The 15690-nt window shown below is 35.4% G+C and overlaps 1 protein-coding gene across 1 annotated transcript in view; it reads right to left on the bottom strand.

Annotated features, from left to right (window-relative positions):
* LOC145978704 (uncharacterized) overlaps positions 1-15653 on the bottom strand; it is a 289117-nt gene extending 273464 nt beyond the window's left edge. Inside the window, exon 1 of the mRNA XM_083111504.1 lies at positions 15393-15653. The gene's annotated coding sequence lies outside the window, so the exon portion shown is untranslated. The remainder of the gene's footprint in view (positions 1-15392) is intronic.
* Between the last annotated feature and the right edge of the window lie 37 nt (positions 15654-15690).

Genomic DNA, 15690 nt, shown 5'->3' with positions numbered 1-15690 from the left:
GGAACTGTTTCTTGAAATTGTTTTATTTTTTTATTTTATTTTTCTGTTGTAGCTTTGTTAAGCATCTTTCACACAACAATAAAAAAAAATTAAACAAATATTGAATCTAACTTTTAAATGTTGTAAATAGGCGAATTACCAGCTTAATGAAATCTCAAAAGATTTGTCAAGAATTAGTACAACGTTCATGCACGAGAATGTTTTATTTTTTGAATTTAAATGAATTGCGAAATGAAATACATTGGTTTTAAAGTCTAAACATTCAAGAAATGAAAATTTGTCGATTATAGCGCCATCTATCAAAAATCGAAAAAAATGTTTCAGACAAAACGTATGTATTTTTTTCCGTAAAATCCGAATCTGTAATAAAAAATTGGGGTTTCTATTTGAAATTTGAAAGTTGCCCCCCGCCCCACCTACAAGAGGGGGAGGGGGTGTTCTTTTGTTGCACCACTAAACTTCCCCCTCCAAACTATCAACTTTTTATTTCGAACATTTTTTTGTAGGATGATTTTTTTTTTCAAGATATTCAAATGATTCAGGTTAAAAAAAAATCACCCAGTATATATATGTACATATATAACCCGAGGTAGAAAAACTACAACTAATTCAGACGCCAGCATCTTTTTCTCAGGAGCCAACCTTTTTTTTGGGGGGGGTGGGGTATGGTCTAAAAAGCTATGAATCCAACTGGGATAAAACTGCAAATTTTGAAATATGACCTTAAAAGATCTAATTTATTGCAAGACTGGATTAAAAGTAACTAATTCTCGCGCCAGAGTGGCATTCCTAACGAAGGCTCAACTAGTAACAGCAAGAATAACTATGCAGTCCATTCTAATATATGTTCGACTCCACGATGTCCGTTAGGAACAGTAAAAAAATTATAATGGCATGTTTACATTCTGATTTAATTATATTCGTCATACGGTAACGACACAAACATTATAAAACATACTGTACTCGTTACTATTTTTAAAAAGGTAATAGAAATTTCTATAAACGAACTCAATATATTTTTTTAAAAAAATACATATTCTTTTAGCACTGAATTTGAAAATTCAGACCCAATGTGAAAATTTTCAGGCGCCCTGCATTTTTCTACCCCTGTACATATCTTGTATACTGTTACATAGAGGGCCCGCAGCCAATGAAATCGGTAGCAGTGTAATGAAAGTGATTAAAACGACCAACAAGAATTTGGGGAATTACTCGGGGTAGTGATTTATCCACACATTCCCAACACCCCTCTAAAAAAATTCTGAACATGAGTGACGATGCGTTGAAATTAATGAAGCGGGCTCATGCCGGGATTCGAACGGGACCCCTGGCGTCATAGCGCACTATGTATATCACCTCATAATATTCCTCACAAAAAATACGCCAACTGCATACATCGTCATAATGCACACCTAAAGTCAGATGATGATACTTGCAATTTCACTTCTTAGAACTGATATATACGAGGGGCGATCAAGTTGCTCCGACCCTAACATAGAAGGAATTACGTTATGATTGATTTTTTATTTTGTTATTGTTTAGTGATCCTTTATATGCTTTCATTCTGAATTGCAAGTCTGAGTAACGTATAGTTTTATTTTTACAGGGGTTTAACTGAGTGAAGTTGTATCAATGTACCAGAAAGGAGAAAACTGAGGTGAGAGCGGTGATCAAATATTTTGAGAAGAAGAAGTGGACGGTATCCAAAATTCATGAGGACTTGGTGGATACACTAGAGGACACTGCTCCTTCATACAGTATGGTGAAGAGATGGTGTCGTGAGTTTAATTGTGGGAGAGAGTCGTGTGAGGATGAACATGCAGGTGGAGCACCAAAAACTGTCATGATGACCGAAAACATTATCAAAGTCCTCAACACGACCATCTCGGCCCTAAATGTACCCTTATACAGTCCTAAATACAAACTCCCCCTTGTTTTCCGATGGAAAATTCATTGCAAACCCCTACGCGTGCTCGAAACAATACACTATACAGCGGATTTACCAACTCGCTCTCCTTTTTCTCAGTGCAGTTGTTAACTGAGCGTGACTTAAATATAAACAGTCGTTAATTCAACTGCCTCCCTATACCTACACACGCAAGACAAATCACTGCGAGACCTCAACAGCCAACATAAATCACCACATACATTTCTCACTACGTACACGTGGTTAATTTATACTTTGACCGAAGTTACATCATTATGGAATGGAATGACAGCTGCAAATCAAATTGCAAGACCAAATGTGCGCAATAAGATAATCAACCCCGAAATGTTTGTTTTAACCTACTCTATGCACAGATATACTTGGAATAAGGAACTTCCATCACTTTGAGAAATTGGATGAAAATCATATTTTAGTTGCTCTGACAACCTTGATTTCAAGGTTGGCACTAAAAGTAGTTTCATATAAGTATGCAGGTATCTGTCAGACTGGCTGTGACGACGATGAAGTTCGGTATTTCTAAAATTGTGACGGTAAAATATTTAAGATTGATGAACATGATGAAAAGTATGTAAGCTATGAACAAATAGACAAAATTCTACCTCCTGCAAATTTGAAAATTATAGGAAACAGGGTTCTGTACGAATTTCCACATCCAGTTGGTGTGTATGAAATGTAACTTTTTGATACAATAACAAAGAGTATCCTGATCTTGCAGCAAGTAACTTCAAAAAAATTATGTACTTTACCATTATTTATGTTAGTTATTTTGTGCAAGTGTAACTGTTTACTTTCTTTGCACATTTGTCTTCTCTCTGTAATGTGCAGTTATTAACTTGTATCTTATCTTATACATTTTTTCATAATTTCCAAATCCACTGCACGATATTTCCTATTGATCTCAAGTTGACATCCTGAACTTAGTAACAGTTATAAAAGATTGTATGCTATATAATGTTGTCTTTTCTCTCTACCAATGATTTGATATGCAGTCTTCAAAGTCTTGTATTATGTTTTGTTACTAACATACAACTAATTTTTATTAAGATGTGTACGTTTACAGACTGCCTATAGTTTTATCAATTATGTAACTCATTCTGTTATAAACATAAAATGCTTTATTTTACGATATACTGCCTCAGGAGTAGTTTAGGTACCGATCTGACATTATTTGTAATCTCCGTTACAAAACTTGTGTAACCTCCGTTACCTATCAAATAAATGATAAATAAATCAATTAATTTTTTTTCTACAAATTAGTTGTTGCAGTATACAGTTTGATTTTTTAATAAATAGAAAAATTGAAAACCAATATTTTTCTTGCTACACAGAACCAGGGTTCTGATTGGAAAGGTACGAAGTCGTACAGATGTTCCCAAAAAATGTAACCTCCGTTATATATTAAATATTGTTTCGTCTTCAAATAGATTTGATATTTCCACATGAATTTTAGTATAAATGATGACATGTGTATTTACTGACTCAGACTAACAAAATGGATAGAACAAGATTAATTTGAATAATAGGCTATATCACTTTGCCTTAGTAAAAGTGTAACCTCCGTTACAAATGAATTGGCTCATATGTATTAAAGGAACATTGAATACGTGCACAATTTAGTGTTAACATGTTGCATATGTATTTTCTTATTTTACGTCGCTCCATATTGCTTATGTGTAAAACATATGTTTTGTCTATCAAAAATAGTTTGTGTGCTTGTTTTTCCATTATTAACTAATGTGAAATTGAACGTGTTAAAAATATCAGGATAAAATGCCAATAATAATAATAAAACTAATGCCATCATTATTATTATTATTGGCACGTTTATCCTCCTGGTACTTGCCTTCCCCACCCCAAGACAAAAATTGGTGGTTGCGCCTCTGCCTGTAACATAAGCGAGACTGGAGAAGATTCATGTGTGCGCCCGCCCATGTGTGGCCTCCACATGTGCACAGCCCTTTTTGCTGCAAAGTTAAGGCTACTTACCTACCTAATTAAATTGATTTTTATCGTGTCTAACGGATGCTAGAAACCGTAACTCTGGACGCGAAAAAAATACAAGCAGTTAGACTTAATGGCAATACAAATTTGCACTACCTTGTCAAAAGACTTCCATCTCAATAAGTGGCAAAATAATACACATTAAAACTCATATAAAACTTTATATGGTTAGTATCATCAGTGATTGCATTTCTGAAACAATAGAAGGAAAGAGGCACGGAAGGCCTCGTATTTCTATTTCGTTACTATCTAATTTTAAGCAGATCTGTGTTGGTTCATGACAGATGTAACTTCGTACAGATAAGCTGTAACCAACCTATAGCCTGGTCGTGCCATGAAGGCGCATAGGGAGGGTGGAGATAATGTGATCGGCACCACGCTCCGGCCGCCTTTAACTCCCCCACACGTAACCAGTGATTAGAGGCTGGGTGGGCTATAGCAGCGTTATGCGGGGACATTGTCCGAAAAATTACCTCCTCGGATCCTCCATCCCGGAATGACTAATCTATTTTGTGTATTACACAGGTAAACGCTTTTATATAATACAATAAAAATATTACTTCACTTTATAGGGGGAACATCGGTGTATCACAAATACAAACTGGGAAAGTTTGGTAATCACTGGTCTTAGCAGTATCAGAGAATTGAAACAAAAAATATTTAGACTATACAACTAGAAAATATGTACTGATAATGCGAGAAATACAGTCCGACCAAGGGAAGTGAAACTAGCTGGAAAGTGCGATTCCAAACGCGAGAGGGGAATCAGGTAGAATACTCACCAAACCACCCTGTGGCATTTTGCTTGTATGGGTTGTGTTTATTACTGCTGACTGTGTTATGTTTGTGGTGTCTCTTTACAATTCGTAACAAACCATTTCGAAGTGGAACAAAGAAAGCTGTGTCGTTTTGGTCCCTGTTGCACATTCTACAAAACGCCATCGATATAATACACAATGCCACAAAGCACTCAGTTACTACTATATAATATTATGTATAATAAATATTATTATTAGTGAACACTATCCTGATTAATGCTGTGTACATTTCTGCTAATTATAATATTTACTAAGGAGATCAATTTATTTGAATGATCTAAAATAGAGCTACTGGTTTACAATTCTACAAGCAAGTTTATGTACTAATGTAACGTGATGAATACTTTCCTGATATATTCTGTTTGCTTATACGTATAGTATATGGATGGCTATTTTTTCCATTCTGTACCCTTACATAATTCGTAAACATCTCTACTTATTTTGGCGGATGTTACTACATTTGAAACTTCATTGTTGTTTCCACGGCACACCATTTTCACGGAACCCGCTTCCTGACCCAAGTGCAGTCACCCCTATTTTGCCAATGAACACGTCCAGTTGGCGCATGCGCACTTCCGTCCATGGTCTCGGCTAAGGCAGCCAAACAGTAATGTACAGGGTGGTCCATGAGTATGGAAACACCCATTTAAAATAAATATGGATAGTGAAGCATGAGTACAACATAGAGATGCGTGATACAGGAAAGGGGAGAAAACGGATAGGGTATATGACCAACTTTGCGACTATCTTGAACTCTGCAATCTTCGATTCCATTTGTGTTTTTCAAATGGAAGGTGGGCATGTGACATAAAAATGGGTTAGAATTTCAAGAGGAACACGATGGTGTATTTTTATTTAAAAAAACAAAATAAAAGAAACAGAACCTTGCACTTTTGACAAAAATTCGTGTTTCAAACAGCTTTAGGGTTATTAAAGATGCACGTAAAAGAAGCATACCATCCTGTTCCTCTTGAAATTCTAACCCATTTTTATGTCACATGCCCACCTCCAATTTAAAAATCTGAAGTTGAATCCAAGATTGCGGACTTCAAGATGGCCACCATGTTGGTCCCATACTTTATCTGATTTCCCCTTCCCTGTATTATATATCGGTATGTTATATTCATGCTACATCATCCATACGTATTTTAAATGGATGTTTCCATAATTCTGGACCACCCTGTATTGGGTTGGTGCGAATGAAATGTCCGCTTTGGCATCTGGTGGGAAACTTACCTCAACAACACAACACAGGGATGGACTGAGGTCACAGGCCTAACGTCATAAACTCTGTATATGTCCAGCAAACAGGCTGGAGCACGCAGACAGTCAGGAGGCAGTGTGTTGCTGAACAGGGTCATCTGAAAGTGCACCATGGAGAACACACAATTGCGAGTGATTTGTCTTTACGAATTCAAACTGGGACATTCTGATCAGCAAGCCACCAAAAACTATAACAGTGCATTTGGGCCAGGAATGGTAAATGAACGCACCATTCGCCGCTGGTTTGTCAAATTTCGTTCCGGTGACACAGCATTGCAAAATGACCCCCTTGGCCATCGACCAACATCATGTTCGGATGAGCTCCTCAGGAACGCCGTTGAAGCGGACCCTCGGAAAAGTGTTCGTGCCATTGCAGACGAGTTAGGCATACACCATACCACTGTCGTTCGGCGGCTCCGTGTGATCGGTAAAGTGAAAAAGTTGGACTCATGGGCACCACATGATTTGACACCGGTCAACAAGACTCGCCGTCTGGAGGTGTGCAGTTCTTTGAGTGTAAGGAATAACCGGGATGGTTTCCTGCATCGGATTGTCATTTCAGATGAAAAATGGATCTGCTATGACAATCATAAACGATCAGGACAATGGTTGGATCGTAATTAACGTCCAGGGCGGTTTCCGAAACCACCTCTCCACCCACGGAAGGTGCTGTTGCTGGTATGGTGGTCTATGGTGGGTGTGATCCATCATGTCTTTCTCAGGCGCGGTGAAACCATCAATGCAGATCGCTACAGTGCTGAACTCCATGAAATGTACCGCAAACTTCTCCGAAAGCACCCAGCAATGGTCCACAGACATGGTGTCCTCATGTTGCACGACAATGCTCGCCCACATGTCGCGCAAAAGACGGTGCAGGCTCTCCATGAGTTGCAATATGAAACCCTTCCTCATCCAGCATATTCTCCCGACCTCTCTCGCACTGACTACCATCACTTCCGGCATCTTGATCACTTCCTGACAGGGAAGACCTTCGCTGATGATCAGGCGGTGCAACATGCCGTTCAGGAGTTTTTTGCGTCGCAGACTCCAGACTTCTTTCGCCATGGAATCCAATTGTTGGCTGAGCGATGACAAAAGTGTGTGGCTGCAGACGGCGACTATTTTGATTAACCAGGTATTGTAGTTTTGATTTTTTTTTAACTTTGGCAATGACGCACCTGAGCCGGACATTTCATTCGCACCAACCCAATATATTAATGGTAAAATATTCCATTAATGTTGTAATTTCTGAAAGTTCCTAACTTCTGAAGAAGGAGTGCAAGAGTAAGAGATTGCATACATGTGCCTCATTTATCTCCACTGCTATTGAATAGATGCCAGTTCAAAAGTAATTAATTAATAGGCCAATCAATCACTCTCTCAATCGAAAATAAAATACTCTGAACAAGTACTGGTCATTCAACCAGCACACAGTTCTCACTGGTGTGCATGTACATTTTCAGGCAGAAAATGTATATTCCCTCTGATGGAGATTGGAAACCTTTGTCTCCCCTACAACAGCACAAACCTCAGTCATAGCGGTTTCGGAACCACTCACAAAGAAGATCTGCTTCCGAGTAACCAAGCCTATTTTACTTCTCTAACTAGACAGGCAGAGGGTGAGAGAGGGCAAAAGGTTCAAAATTGAACACTTTATCTAAGATAATGGACAAGAGGAGCAACATGTGGCAACATTTTCAGATGCCAACTGTAACATGCACTTTTGATTTTCTATATTACCTTCTATTATTTTTTATATTATACTATATCAACTATTATAATTCTATTCTATTCTCTATGCTGTTTGGAATTTACAAAAAAATATCTCTCTCAAGGGCAGTACTCAAGTTTCATATGTACAATGATATGTCAAGGTTCTACCTGTCTCATCTCTTCTACGAATATAATACTGGATACACTGACTATAATTTCTATTGTGAATATTCGTATGAAGAAGAAGGTGGAAACGTTATCTTTTTAGTGTATATATTTGTTTATACAATAAATTCTGCCTTGGTCAGTATTTTAATGTTTTATTAACATGGAAGCAAGGCTTAACAGTGTTACCATAATACTGGAACATAGAGAAGAGGAAGAAGCAGAAGAAGAATGTAAGTTGGGAATTGAGAGAAGAACAAAGAAGAATCCATAACTTACATTATGGAATAATTGAAAGAACTGTATACATATATTGTGTACTATGTACATTTAAATTTATATTTATAAGATCTAAATGTCAGATCAATCGCTATATCATTCTTGGAACATATTCTCAATTTATTAATATTATTGTCTTTTAATATGTCTTATTATTTTTTTAATCATTTGTAAAATTGATAGATGAATTATTATTACACATATAGTTTAAGTGCAGTATATTCAAATGAATGCAAATGGAAGCAACAAGAGATCTCTCCTATAATATGCACTCAAAGAAGTGGGGACATTACCGTACCCAGCACTTAGTCAGTATGCAAATGAGAGTCAATGTATAAGAAGAAATAAGAAAATTAAAAGGACATACCATCAGCCTTGGAATAATACTCAAGATTTGAGAACACTTGATGTGGATTGTTATGTATATAGATGCCAGGCTTAGAAAGGATTGGCTAGCTGGGTAAGAGGGTGAAGATAGTACAAGTGGTGGTTGGATGATTGTTCCTGTATCATGCACTGTGCATTTGCAGAAGGGATGGGAAAGGGGGGACATCTATGCATGATAAGAACTATGTATTGAATGTCAACTAATGCAGGTGGTTGATCCGGAATTTTCCATCTGGGGGTATAAGGTCAGTTACAGTAAGACGTAGTTAAATATAAATTTTGCACCGAAGACAATAAATTGGGTATTTGTGAGAAATATTAAAGAAGTGTTGAAAAAAATTGGGGTCTGCATTGATAAATCTCTGAGCTGGTGTCTCTCAAATCGACACATTTATCCTTGAGGAACAGCAAGATAAAATAAACAGCTACTAATACTAGCATAAGTAGTTGCAATCTTTTCTGTAACACTACTGATATAGACACAGCCAGAATAATTTTCTATTTTGCCTTGGAATACAGTACAATATGCACATTTCAGAAATCAGGAGAAATGCTAGTGAATAACACAAAAGGGTGGGAGGGAGTAACATACAGTATTGGCCAAATTATTGGACTCATTATAAAAAAGCACATTTCCTTGTTTTGAAAGTGTTCTAACTAATTAAATTTGACGATTGTTGTATATTTTATGGGATTAAACTGCTTGTCTGCCTCGATATAATCTTGTTTCCCACAATTCTTTCTTTTACCATATTCCAAGAATAGGTGGCAAAACGATTCTTTGCACATTTGCAAAAATGCCTGGAACAATACTACATTGTTTACAGTGTTATTTATGCTATTTGTTTGGGTTATAACAAAGGAAATAATATTAATTCTGATTTTTGTAAGGATGTTCTTTCATATCTCAGGAGAAACATGTAATTTCATAAACCACATGGTTTGAAGTTTAGAAATAGGAGTGATAAAGGAATTGTGCAGAAGCATTTAATAATGCGTATAACAAAACATTAAATCTGTCAAATATAGCTACATAAAGCGACTTTATCTGTGTTTCATTTTTTCAACTAATGAGTCCAATAATTTGGCCAATACTTTATTTTCCTTTATACTTATCAAGGGATAGTTGGTAGCATCTAAAAGACTACAACAGTGATATGTGCTGCAGTAAGGAAGTCAAAGTTAGAATAGCAGTGGGGAAAGAAGCCTTTAATAAAATACAAGGTGTGTTTTGTGCGGAGTGTACTATTACATGGTGCAGAAACCTGCACAACCTACGAACAAGTGAGGAAAAGCAACTAGAAGAGATGGTGGAGCATGTGAAATGGACACACAACATAAGAAATAATACTGTGATGGAAAGAGTTTATGAAATGTTGGAAGTGATTAAGAAAAATAAATGAAATTAGCTGGGGAACTAGGTAAGAAGTTCTGCCTGCTAAAAGAGGAAGGGGTGGTTAACTGGAAAAGATCCAGGGAAGAAAAAGATATTAGATGATGGATAATACAAAGTGGATGCTACACTCACATGGAGCATAAGGTGCAAGATTGAGAAACCTTGAGTCTGCAGTGTAAAAACTGCCTATGAAGGCAGGAAACGAATGATAATGAATGTACTTAAACCTCATATAGCTACTTGTGATTTTTCTTAAATATTGACTTACACTATTAAGCAAAAGAAAAATGTATTGCAAAATCGTGAGTTGTTATCATACTCTTGAGATTACAATAATACAGTACACACAAAAATCCAATTCAACTGTACAAAAAAACAAAGTCCCACATTCAAAATACCCCAAGATAATCGGCAAATAGACTTTTCACGAACAAATATATTACAGATTACATTACATTCAGTTCTAAGAATATTTCTTATCTACGTATATGATAAAGTGAAGGTAATATTTTCATTCATGGTAGCATTCCATTAATCAACCATGATGATAATGTTATAAGTTATCTATCTTCAGATTCTTTTTTTTTTTTTAAGATTTGAATATGCTTCTTCATCATGGTCTAAAATATATGTATCTTGCAACAACAAAATGTCCAGAGAACATTTTATTAGTAGATGTATTGATACACAGAAAACAATGTTTTGTTTCAGCAAATGTAGACTTTCTTGCAGGTCAGCACTTCATTTTAAATAAATGGCTGACAATTTGGAAAGTTTAAGGGAGTGAGGTACGGTTTTGCGTATGTGCACGGTTGTTTCAATTTTTGTCAAAATATGCACAAGCATTAGAATAAAAGTAAAACGAGGGAAGATGGGTTTGGATTTCTTCTCATGGTACAGTTGTAAGTTGATCTTTAGGCCAATTAGCAGACCACTGTGACAAAGTGGTTAGCATGGGTTTGAATCTTGGTTAGTGCATGGGTGTTCTTTGTGAGTGTGCAGTCATCAATTTCATCTTGTAATAACTCATCCTCATCTTTGTGATTACAAAAAAGTGGCAGAAAAGCAAAGTAAAATAAACCACATCAATCAATGAACTTCAAGTCAATTATTACGCTACATCAAGCCAATGAAAAATATCGTTACTAAATGTGTTCAGACTCTTGTGTACTTGTCATGGAGAATGAAAACGCTCACCCCGTAACTTAATGTTTTCACTAATCACAAGGATGTTTTGGCATTTTTCATAATAGCCAGTACTTCAACTTTTCTTCTATCCGCCCACATGATTTGTCCAATCACATTAAGTAGCACATTTCTTTAAAAAATAATAACAACATCCACATAATCATCTTTTTCTTAGTATATTTTGAAACTAAACATTCCAGCCACCACCCCATGTAGATCACCCTCTCACTTTCCTGCTACTTCACACACAAAACGGTACTCCTCATCCTTAAGTCTTCCCACATCCACTGTAACTAATATTTTCACACACTGAGCAAGATGGTTTTAACATACTTTTTTTGTTGTTTTAATATTTTAATCCTATCAATCAATTAATGTGCTGTAACCTCAAGAAACCTGTAATAAGTAATGGACCTAAACTTTGAGGTAAATAAAAGCAAACAACAGTTTAAGGCAATTATTAATTAGCCGAGGAAAATAAAGGAAGTTATTCTTAAAGTTTGTAACTAACAGGAAGCTATGACCAATGGAAATTATTTTTTGCAAAGCGATACACAGAAAATGAAAGAGAAAGGTAAAGGAATGGCCAGTATATGAGGAGGTAAGCACAGAATCTTGATCCTAAGAATAACGAAACAATGCAAAAAGTTAAAACTGATGAGCATCACTTTAAGTTAAACCAGTTTTTTGACATGATCATGAAGAATGTGAAAAGTAAATTAATTGCTAGGTTTATGGCCTAAAAGTGAAAAAAATAATAATAACTCATGGTGCAATGGTCTTTAAGGGTAAGGTGCTGCCTATCAACTGCCAGCCTTACTCCCCACATGCCTCAGCAGCGGTGGGCAATCATCCAACCAGTTATGGGGGGCAGTGTGTTCAGTAACCACCTGTCGTCTTTGTCATAATATTGCATAAATTACTGCAATGAAACTTGATAGTCTCTGCCAAATAATTCCAAGGACAACTCCATCTTATAAAAATATGCCACTACAATCTCATACATTATAATGCAGAAAAGGAGAGAAGTTCTCTCTTTTGGAATACATTAACTTTTAAAACAGATTTCATACATGAGGAGTGACACACAATCACAATCTTCAAGCTAATAGGGTAAAATTAAGTTAATCAAAATAATGACAAGTATTGATTAATTGATAAAATAGCCACTCTAACAATGCAAGAAACATTAATAGATAGCCAATCCAAAAATTCTACCATAGAAGTCTACTACAACATCACAGATGTAAGCATTAATCAAATCTCCGATGTTAGCCAAAAGATCACCAGAATTATTTTTTGACATCTAATTCCATTATGAGTACATCAAAGGATGTTTTTGAGGACAATTTTAACAGTACTGTGTTGCACTTGCACAAAAAGGCACAACCCAGCTACACAGCGTTACTTATTATGCCGTTACTATTATTCTTTGCGCTGTGATGTAACTACAACGTCGTCGTGTTTATTGTTCAGCAAAGATTTCAAGTTAATGCTATCAATTTTACGTTAAACAATTTACTTAGTAATTTAGCTGCATTTTTTCAATATCTTGACGATTGTTGCCACTTTATAATTGTTCGGTAAGTGCGACATAGTAAATTTTTTACCTTGAAAGTTAGTTGTACAGAAAAAATCGACGGTATTTCATTGTTTCAGCATCAGGCCCAATTTCGTCTTAATCTGGCCCTGCACACAGCAGAACCTTTAATTCCAGAACCTAACTTGACTGAAGTTAAAGATGGTATTAAAAGGTTAAAAAATAACAAACCACCTGGCATTGATGTAATACCAGCTGAGTTAATTAAATATGGTGGGAATTCGTTAATATGTCAAATCATAAATTAATTTGTTTAATATGGAATAAAGAAGAAATCCCTCAACAGTGAAAAGAATCCATAATTGTTCCTTTGTTTAAAAAAGGTGATAAAATGTACTGCAATAATTACCATGGCATTTCTCTACTCTCAACAACATATAAAATATTAACTAACATTCTTTTAGCAAGACTAATCCCATATGCTAATGACATTTTAGGTGATTATCAATGTGGATTTTAACGTTAACAGATCAAATTTTTCACATTAGACAGACACTTGAGAAAAAGTGGGAATATAATCAAAATATCCATCAGCCATTAATTTTTAAAAAGCATATGATCAGTCAAAAGAGATAAATTATATAATATATTAGTCGATTTTAGAATACCTAAAAGAAAGTAACATTAGTGTGGGTATTAATATGTCTGACAAATTTACAATTCATGATGGGTTAAAACAAGGAGATGCATTATCTCCTTTGCTCATTACTTTTGCCTTGGAATATGCTGTTAGGAAGGTAAAAAAAATAAATAACGAAGGACTAAAATTAAACGGTGTGACTCAGCTGTTAGCATATGCAGATGATGTAGACTTACTGGGGGATGATGTAAATACAATTAAGAATAACGCTAAAATATTTTTCAAAGTAGCTAAAGAGATAGCTTTGGAAGTTAGCAAAGAGAAAACTAAATATGCTTACAAGCCGAAACCAAGTGTTAGGTAATAATCAAAATCTAATTATTGATAACAACTCATTTCAACTAGTTTCCAAATTCAAGTACTTGGGATTAATACTAATAAATTAAAATGACATTAAAGAGGAAATAAAAAGCAGGCTTAATTCAGGAAATGCATGTTACTTTTCTATTCATAAACGTTTGTCTTCTCGTTTAATATCTAAGAACCTAAAAGTTAAAATATACAAATCAGTAATTTTGCCTGTAGTATTATATGGATGCGAAACTTGGTCCCTTACATTGAAAGAGGAACATAAATTGAGAGTTTTTGAAAATGAGATCCTTAGGAAAATAGTTAGGCCTAAAAGGGATGAGGAGACAGGTGAGTGGAGGTTACATAATTTAGAAGTACATAATTTGTATTCGTGTCCAGATATTATTAGAATAATTAAATCAAGAAGACTTAGGTGGGCGGTAACGGTTCCGATTGTTTTATGATTTCTCCTAGCACAAAGACTAATTATCGTAGAATTTTGGAAATCATTGTCACACGAAATTTGAACCTTCCTTAAAGTAATGAGCACTGTTTGGACTCGAAAAAGTTATTTATGTTGAAAAAATAACTTCAAAGTTACCTTACGCACTTCTCATGGACAAGATATTCTCAGTTGACAAGCGACAGTAAATATCGTAGAAGCGTGGGAATGAATGTAGAAGTAAATCAGAACCTTAGTAGAATGCATTTAGGGACTTTATTTTAATGCTAAGGGAACCAAACCTAACCTGCCTAACCTAACCACGATAGCATATATTGAACAAAATATTAAGTGATCGCTAAAACTCCGCAGTATGTGTTAACAGATATAATTCGAAAAACTCAATATGCTGACCAAGGCAGTAATTTATTTTATTATAAAACATAAACATTTGTACTTGGTGCAGAGTCTGAATAAGACCTTGCTAGATGGTTGAAACCTTACGATTAGTTTATGTTTTATAATAAAATAAATTACTGCCTTGGTCAGCATATTGAATTTTTCAAGGCTTAATGGTGTTATAAATCGAAATCGAACCATGTAAAAATTGCATTCGTAGCATGATGAAATCGCAATAAAACAAAAGGAACTTGGGCCAATAACTGAGAAACCACTGACCTTCTTTTTTGAAACTAAAGTCATAAATAAGAAGGTTTATAAATGGCGTTATAAATCGAAATCGAACCATGTAAAAATTGCATTAGTAGCATGATGAAATCGCAATAAAACAAAAGGAACTTGGGCCAATAACTGAGAAACCACTGACCTTCCTTTTGGAAACTAAAGTCATAAATAAAAAGGTTTATAAAAGCCAATAAACACTCGCACTGCTACGATTCCTTGCATACCCTAAATATTCTGAACGCACAGTCATAAAAAGTTCATGTGCAAGGCTTATTTCTAGCCCATGCTAGAAATAAACTGATGTCACTGAAAGAACTATGTAGTGTACAGTATTCTCGAGTTGAAAAATACTTCGTAAGAATTAATTGCAGACAACATATAATAATTACATCTGTGGAAAATAACGTACCTCTTGAATAGTGTTTTCGAAAGTGTTGCCGGTTTTCCGTAGTTAATACAAAGTGAAGTAGTATGTTTCTTCCTTTAAAGTATACGGGTCACTTTTCCACACATAACAGAAAATAAAGTTAAGGCAATTTTTAAAAATATATTAAATAAAAATGACTTTAGTACATACCTAGGCTTCAAAACGACCTTCCTTGGCCTTGACTATGCAGACAGCAGAACATAAATCAATCTGTCAGTCTTGGAAGCGCTTCTTCATGGAACACTATGCGCTATACTAAACACACTAACTATGCACATTTTGTTACTATTTAATACTCAGACAAAAACTCATATTCAAATATCAATCAAAAGTCTGGAAATCATAATGCACCTTATTATACGGAGTCACAACATCGCTTTGTTTTGAATGCGATACATGAGTGAATGCATGTGTTTCTTCTTCTTTTACAATGTATACTGTGACGTGA

The sequence above is a fragment of the Lepisma saccharinum genome, chromosome 25 (assembly GCF_977018435.1).
Source record: "Lepisma saccharinum chromosome 25, izLepSacc3.1, whole genome shotgun sequence".
Taxonomy (NCBI): Eukaryota; Metazoa; Arthropoda; class Insecta; order Zygentoma; family Lepismatidae; genus Lepisma; species Lepisma saccharinum.
This window is presented reverse-complemented; position numbering and strand designations above follow the sequence as displayed.